Here is an 8,252-nt window from a genome sequence, read left to right as displayed (position 1 = left end):
GTATTGAACAGATAACAGCCCATTGTGTAGGTTGTTGCTTATGGACGACCGAACTAAACTGGATAACGTTATCAGAAAATAAACAATAAATAGTACGATTATTTAATCCTGACAACACGAAGCGCAATATCGTATAAATATCATATAAACCTTCAAAACCACACGGGTCAACAAATTATTTTCTGATTAAAGGAAGGCAGTATTTGTTTGTTTGGGAATTTCGCACAAAGCTACACGAGGGCTATCTGTGCTAGCCGTCCCTAATTTAGCAGTGTAAGACTAGAAGGAAGGCAGCTAGTCATCACCACCCACCGCCAACTCTTGGGCTACTCTTTTACCAACGAATAGTGGGATTGACCGTCACATTATACACCCCCACGGCTGGGAGGGCGAGCATGTTTAGCGCGACGCGGGCGCGAACCCTCGACCCTCGGATTACGAGTCGAACGCCTTACGCGCTAAGTCATGCCGGGCCCAGGAAGGCAGTAAATACCAATAAACAAAGGCCATCTCACGTGCGTTGCCGCCAAGGTCCTCTTGTGAGCAAACATAGAAGCTGTAGCTTCGAACACCTATATTGATACTGGAATTTTGAGAGTATATATATAAAATAGCTTTTTTTATAAGAACGTAAGTTAAAGTGAAGAAAATGTAAGTGATACGTAAAATTTATTCTTCGGTTCGCAACTCGCGCTGCAACAGACTGGTTTCACCGAATTCACAGCTCATCCCATCCTAACCCCTATTCTTAGAGACTATATGAACCATAACTTCAAATGCTCTAAGAAAGTAATTTATTTTCAGGCACAATTTGCTACTAGATATCGAATAGAAAATATAAAAAAAAACGATGTTTGTTTAACACAATGAAAGATAAGATCATTATTATTGGTTACATAGGTGCCAACATTAGGGCTAATGACGTGTTACCAAAACTATTCGACTGTAACTAATAATAGGAGTTATATCTTATTTCACTGTTTCAAAAATCGTCGTTTTTTGTTGTTGTTAGCATTATAAGCAAAGTTGTTGTGTTGTTGTTTTTTTACATAATATTCGTTCACCGACTTCGTGTTCATGTTGATAGCAATAATGAAAGCACGAAGTAGCCTTAAGAGAAAAACAGAGTAATGTTTAAAAAAAAAACATTATTAGTAAAATATCCAACTTACCAGTTAACTTGGCCCGGCATGGCCAAGTGTGTTAAGGCGTTCGACTCGTAATCCGAAGGTCGCGCGTTAGAATCCCAATCGCACAAAAATGCTCGACCTTTCTGTCGTGGGAGCGTTGTAATGTGACAGTCAATACCACTTTTCGTTGGTAAAAGAGTAGCCCAAAATTTGGCGGTGGGTGGTGATAACTCGCTGCCTTCCCTCTTGTCTTACACTGCTAAATTAGGGACGGCTAGTGCAGATATCCTTCGAGTAGCTTTGCACGAAATTCAAAACAAACAAACAAACCGTTTGAATTTCTTACGAAGCTACTCAAAGGCTATCTGCTCTAGACGCAGCAGTGACAAACTTTAACCACCAAGTCTTGAGATACTCTTTTACCAAAGAATAATGGAATGAACGTTGTTTTATAACGCCCCCATAACTGAAAGAGCTAGTGTGTTTGATAATGGGGATTAGAATGCGACCCACAAAGTCAAGCGCCTTAACCACCAGGTGATGTTAGGCTTAGTCATGTGTTAGTCACACGCACAAGGGGTGTTCATTACTCTCTCTTTTTTTTTAATGTTCTCGCTGACGATGTCTAAGAACTGATCATATCCGTCCAAGTTTATAGTGGTTAGTTCTCTCAGTCTAGAGTCAGAGGTTTTATTCTGTTCTTCTAAGATACACATTCTCAGAGCTGACCATGTTCATAATACTTTATAATGGTCAACACTCTCAGTTTACAATCAGAAGCTTATTCTGGTCTTCTGAGATACACGGGTCTGCCTCTTTTATCTAGAGAAGAGCTTTCCAACTCCAAGTATATTATTCAATTGTGTTTCTTATATAGATACTGATATTTACATTACTTACAATATGACTAGTGTAATTTTTAGAAATCAGTAAAGTCAGGATCCCACGAAATGTAGTTCTTATACGTTCTGCTGCTCCCCCTGTTGTTTGTAACTGTTATCTTTGTTTGTGAGGTAATCCTAGTCAATGAACCTGACTATAACAAACACGAAAACCCTTATGTTTTGGTCAGGAACTTATATTCTCTTCTATACGTTTCACAGTTCGGCGAGTTTTTTAGGGTTAGCAAAAAAAAACAAAGTTAATTTAATAAACATTTTTGTTTTTGTAACGATTCGACATCTGCTATTATTATAATAACAATATCTATTGTTGCTATAATTGGCCATAATGAGCAAGAATACTAAAGATCAAGCCTCTCCATAAAAGAGTCCTAAAGCCAAGCCTTCCCATCGTACTGGGAGATCCTACTCAAACAAATCGTTTTAATAAACTCATTTGCGTAGCAGCCCATTGAATTTGCACCAGAAAGTTTAACATGGATATATTTAAATATTGTGTAAGCGTTATTGCAAGGATTTCTTTCAAATAACGAGTTAAATGACCACAAAAGATAGTTCCTGGTCATCATGAAGAGATTAAAAACAGTCTGTTGAAGAGTGGATCGAAGAACTTGTTTTTAATTCAGAATTTCTGGAAACATTCCTAGCTAATGCTTCCATTGTAACAAAATATATCTGGTGATTACTACACCGTTTTAGTTTTTTGTATTTATTTGTCTTTATCGTGCTTTTACACTCACCTTCAACCAAGGTTTCAGCGGACGTCCACTTGTAATTTTCGTTTTGGTGAATTTCTCTTAGAAAAACGAGTGACTTCGTAACAACGTCGTAACTGAAAATATAAACAGTTCTTCCTCGGAGTGACTTTAATGTGTCCACATCGTAAATGGTAGTTTTTTGGAAAGCGAAATAAGCAAATACGAAAATCAAAGTCCTTTAATATTGCACGTGCAGTTTTGCTACGTATCCCCTCGCTTAGCAGTTTGCTTGAATCAAGCTGAGAGTTCCGTTTTGAATTTCTTACTATATTTTTCAGTGAAATCTATTTAGAACGTAAATGTATTTACAATGTTTAAGTTTAAATTAACTTCAAGAAAATGTTTGGTATACACTAACATGTAGTATAAGTAAACTTTTATTTGTTTCTTTATGTTATTAACACTATGTGAAGTTACAGTATATATTGAAAACTCTTAGTTTTGAAAAACTTCGTGTTTTCTTTCAGTGTTAATTTAATAACCTATATATTTTCATAGAAAAACTACATACTATTGTCATATTGATATTTAAACACGAAATAGTTTTAAAACATATATAAAATTTACTTTAGTGTTAACTTAACAGCTCCAAACATTCTCCCTTCCTAATGTAAGTTTATTTTAAAAAGCCCTAACCAGATTTCAAAGTTTAATTTCGTATTTCAAGAATCCTCTAAAGATTACCTAAATTGTTAAAAAAACAGGCTAGTTACAGATGCGTACAATGGTTTACTGTAGAAACGTTTTTATAATTACAGGGGAAATAATCGTTCACTTATTGTCTTGTAATATATATTTTTAAATAACCCTTTGCGACAAATATATTCAATTGACTTACATTAAAATATAACTAAAAATTATTTTTCGTTTTGTAATTTTTATATATTTTTATTCTAAAGTTTGCTGTCATATTGTTAGTCATTTCTCAAACGTGCTGTTCTTGTTGGTTTTTTTTGCAATTATTTTAAATATTTAACGATTTTCAGTTCATTTCAGTCGATTTTTCTTTCTCTTTTTTTGTTTCGTTTAATGAACGATAAGATGATTAAGGTGCTCGATTCGCAATTTGCAGGTCGCGAGTTCGAATCTCTATTTCTATCAGCAGTGGGAGCGTTATAATGTTTTGGTGAGTCCCACTATTAGTTGGCAAAAAATTAGACATAGAGTTGGTGGGGAAGGATGAGAAATAGCTGTCTTCCCTCTTGTCTTACACTGCTAAACAAGGGACGACTAGTGCAGATAACCCTCGTGTGGCTTTGCGCAAAATTAAAACAGTTATTTACTTTTGCACAAACTACAGTTCTTTTCAAAGAACACTAGTTTTCTTTGTTAATCATTGTGTCTTTAACTGGTGTTCGAATAAATATAACATAAGCAAAAATAAGATTTTTTTTTAATTTCGCACAAAGCTACTAGAGGGCTATCTGTGCTAGCCATCCCTAATATAGCAGTGTAAGACTAGAGGGAAGGCATCACCACCCATCGCCAACTCTTGGGCTACTCTTTTACCAACGAATAGTGGGATTGACCGTCACATTATAACGCCCCGACGGCTGAAAGGGGCGAACATGTTTGGCGCGATGGGGATGCGAACCCGCGACCCTCAGATTAGGAGTCGCACGCCTTAACACGCTTGGCCATGCCGAGCTTCGCAAGATATTAACCTATATGTTTAGTCGGGTTACCAGGTTCTGAAAATAAAACGCAGCGTAAAAAAGAATATTAATAATGTTTGTTTTTTTTTCTTTGACACATGTCCTCCAGTATGTCATGTTCCTTATTCTTACGGGTTTCCTGTTGACAGTATTTTTATCAACACAAATGAGCAACAAATTGGCAACAAATGAAATAGTTCGCTACTAAAAAGACGCATGTTTGGACCGTTGTGGCGCATTCTTGAAGGAAACTAAATGAATATTGAAGTTTGAGAGCAAAAGCCAACCGAATGGGCAACATTATAAGTTGTTTGTTGTAGCGTGTTATATCTCAGTCTTAACAACTGACGTCATAAGTACTACGTCAGTGGTCTTAGAATGGACTGTCATTACTCTAAGCTCCATCTTGATCATGCTTCAGTATTACAGAACATCATCTATCTGCTTCTTTGAATGTTAAAAGATCGATCGGTCCACTTACTACATCCATGCAGCATTAAGAAGGAAGACATGGGGCTGCAATAAATATTATAAAAACATTTCTAAACTTAACTTGTTGTCAGGAGTCTCAAAGGGAGCTACAAGACATATTAGTTGTCAGGAGTCTCAGAGGGAGCTAGAAGACATTAGTTGTCAGGGGTCTCGGAGGGAGCTACAAGACATATTAGTTGTTACGAGTCTCAGAGGGAGCTACAAGAAATAATACTGTCAGAAATCTCAGAGGGAGTTACAAGACATTAGTCGTCAGGGGTCTCAGAAGGAGCTACAAGAGATAGTCGTCAGGAGTCTCAGAGGGAACTACAAGACATATTAATCGTCAGGAGTCTCAGAGAGAGCTGCAAGACATTAGTTGTCAGGAATCTCAGAGGGAGCTACAAGACATATTAGTTGTCACGAGTCTTTAAGGGAGCTACAAGACATTAGTTGTCAGAAGTCTCAAAGGTAGCTACAAGACATTAATTGTCAGGGATCTCAAAGGGAGCTACAAGACATTTTTAGTTATCAGGAGTCTCAGAGTGAGCTACAAGACATTAGTTGTCAGGGGTCTCACAGGGAGCTACAAGACATTTTTAGTTATCAGGAGTCTCAGAGAGAGCTACAAGACATTAGTTGTCAGGGGTCTCACAGGGAGCTACAAGACATATTAGTCGTCAGGAGTCTCAGAGGGAGCTACGAGACATATTTGTCGTCAAGAGTCTCAGAGGGAGCTAAAAGACATATCAGTTGTCAGGAGTCTCAGAGGGAGCTAAAAGACATATCAGTTGTCAGGAGTTTCAGAGGGAGCTACAAGACATATTAGTGTCAGAAATCTCAGAGGGAGCTACAAGACATATTAGTCGTCAGGGGTCTTAAAGGGAGCTACAAGACATATTAGTTGTTACGAGTCTCAGAGGGAGCTACAAGAAATATTATTGTCAGAAATCTCAGAGGGAGCTACAAAACATTAGTTGTCAGGGGTCTCAAAGGGAGCTACAAGACATATTTGTCGTCAGGAGCCTCAGAAGAGCTACAAGACATATTAGTTCTGAGGAGTCTCAGAGGGAGCTACAAGACATATCAGCCGTTAGGGGTCTCAGAAGGAGCCACCATCTCGATAAACACCATGCGAATTCTCAGTCTTTCACTTCAGCACGAATTGTGTTATGGACAAAATAGCTAAATAATTCAAACAGCTGAATACGTGTTACTCAGTGTAAAACTGTGAAGATAAAGTTTATAAAGTCAATGACCAGAGAAGAGATGACCTGATACCAATATTTCAAGTGACGCCTTGCTAGTAACCTTCTGTATCTTCTTTTGCTACTGTTGTTGTTGTTTCGTTTTTTACGTCTCATAAGAATACCTTCTTTTTAAATAATAATCGCTTGAAATATTGCCCTTTTCTGTTCAGCGCTTTCGATATGTTTATAAATTACCCAAAACCACCTTACTACAACTGTCTTCTAATGTGCAAAGTTCTCAAAGCAACTTAGAGTACGAATTTAGGTTAATCGCACGTTCTTTTAGTTAAAAGTTGGGATAATTCCTTTTAGTGTTATAATTTTTTTCTCTCCTGGCAAAACAAAAAGTCATGTTAATATTACACTCCAGAACCCAGGGCTTCAGATAAAGTTCGAGCTTATGTTATTTTGTTACATTATTTCATTCTTCGGATATTTTGTTTCATTATTTCATATTACTGTTGTTTTGTCTTGATACATTAAGTGTGATTTTGTTTTCATACAAATCAAATCTGAAATAAGCTCTTAATATTATAATAAGTGACACAATGCCAACTAGGCACTCGTCAAAGTCATGATCAAGATAAACATAGGAAACCATTACAACATTAAAAAAATAGTTGTACGCACGTTTAAGCCTGTTTTTTTTTCAACAACCCAACTACATAATCTCGAATTAGTGGACTTTTACAGAGTTTATCTTATATCTTAATGCTAATCGAAATAGACACTATGATCTGACAGTAAATTCATAGTACAAAAGAAAGAGGCATAGCTGGAACTTTAGCACACATTCAAAATACCCCCTTCCAGTGGCACAGCGGTATGTCTTTTGACATACAACGCTATAATCCGGGTTTGGACGCCCATTGCCTAACATTGTGCTTAATTACAAACAAACAATCGAACAAAACAACCAGGATATTAGATCACGATAATACCATGTATCTGGTTTGGTTGTTTACATGAACGAAGCTATACAAAGCACTCTGTCCACCATCACAAAAGACTCAACAGGTGGCCCAATGTGGCTTTGCTACGAAAAAATACACACGGCACCACAAATATCAAAAATCGATTTTTAGCGTAGTAAATGAACAGACTTACCTTTGAGCCACTAGGGGGAGCTAAATGTCATGTATCCTAGCGCTGTTTCAGGATTTTCCTATAACAAAGCTACATCATTCTGTAAGTCTCTGTATCTTAACAAACACTATGCCACAGAACATGTTATTAGACAAAACCTATACATTCGTGACCACAAAACACTTCCACGCCAACCGAACATTTGATGATTTTTACTGTGATATAGGTTCAGCTCATCTCTGTTTGATAAACTTGTATTCAGCGTTACTGATGAGAAGTAGAATTATCAGAAACTAGCACAAACCAGTAACAACCGTTGATCAAAGCGTAGATTGAAATGGACCTCCCATGAACTTAGAATTTAAACAATTTTCGGAATATTAAGTTTATATGTTAATTATGTCATCTACCTGAGTAAAATATAAGTATATAAATGGTACACATAAAATAAAGATATTTCATTGTGTTATTATTATAATACATCGATATATTTTTACCTTTAACTTACTGTTTGTTATTGACTTGTTTTTATTCCGCGCAAAGCTACTCGAGGGCTATCTGCGCTAGTCGTCCCTAATTTAGCAGCGTAAGACTAGAGTGAAGGCAGCTAGTCGTCACCACCCACCACCAACTCTTGGGCAACTCTTTTACCAACGAATAGTGGGATTGACCGTCACATTATAACGCCCCTACGACTGAAAGGGCGAGCATGTTTGGTGCAGCGGGGATTCGAACCCGCGACCCTCGGAAGCCAAAAGATGTTCCTTAAGATGTTAAAATTAAAATGCTCCACGGATGTTTTCCGTCCTCAGAAAAGTGTTTCACAATTTTGACAAACTCCAAAATTCGATCTCCTTTTACTAGAAACAGGAAATGTGTTCCTTATTTTGGAAAGGTGTTTCCAATAAAATCACAGCAATATACGTTCTATTTCTGTTCCTCGCCTGTTCTCATCACAACCGTTTACTATTGGCCTGGCATGGCCGAGCGCGATAAGGCA

This window comes from Tachypleus tridentatus, chromosome 9 (genome assembly GCF_004210375.1).
Source record: "Tachypleus tridentatus isolate NWPU-2018 chromosome 9, ASM421037v1, whole genome shotgun sequence".
NCBI classification, from domain to species: domain Eukaryota; kingdom Metazoa; phylum Arthropoda; class Merostomata; order Xiphosura; family Limulidae; genus Tachypleus; species Tachypleus tridentatus.
Note: the sequence above shows the minus strand (reverse complement) of the source record.